This window comes from Orycteropus afer, unplaced genomic scaffold (genome assembly GCF_000298275.1).
Source record: "Orycteropus afer afer isolate SDZICR_OR568_19922 unplaced genomic scaffold, OryAfe1.0 scaffold00012, whole genome shotgun sequence".
In the NCBI taxonomy this organism is placed as follows: Eukaryota; Metazoa; Chordata; class Mammalia; order Tubulidentata; family Orycteropodidae; genus Orycteropus; species Orycteropus afer.
This window is the reverse complement of record NW_006921599.1, coordinates 9573152-9573907: the sequence shown is the minus strand read 5'-3', so window position 1 is coordinate 9573907 and position 756 is coordinate 9573152.

Here is a 756-nt window from a genome sequence, read left to right as displayed (position 1 = left end):
AATTGCCTTATATTCATGAGACAGCTGTACAATGAATAAAGGAGATCAAAGAAGAGTTGATGCTTTTCAGTTGTGGTGTTGGTGAAGAATACTGACAGTACCATGGACTGCTAAAAGAGCTAACAAATCTGTCCATGAAGAAGTGCAGCCAGAATGCTCCTTGGAAACAAGAATGGCCAAACTTGGTCTCCTCTATTTTGGTCATGTTGTCAGAAGGGACCATTCCTTGGAGAAGCATATGCTTGGTAAAGTAGAGGGTTAACAGAAAAGGGGAAGATCCTCAACAAGATAGATTGACACAGTGGCTGTAACAATGGGCTCGAGAATAGTAAAGATTGTGAGGCTGGCACATGACTGTGCAGAGTTTTGTTCTGTTGTACATAGGGTTGCTGTGAGTCAGAGCCAACTAGACAGCACCTAACAACAACAACCTGCCCTCAGCACCCATAAGTCCCATACTCCAGAGGCAATTTCAATTTTTTATTGTTATTTTTTGTTTTATCTCCAAATTTCTAATTAATATGTTTATTATATCTTGATTTTTCCCATTTCGATATTAACCATTGACTTTCTAATTTGAAAGATATATGAAAAATCTCATAGATACCTATAGCCTCACACACCTGTAAATTTTCCCTCCCAATTCAACATTGGTGTTGTTGTTATGTGCCGTTGAGTCAGCCCCAACTCATAGTGACCCCTCCATGGATTTCTGAGGCGGTATCACTACAGAAGTAGATTGCCCAATCTTCCTTC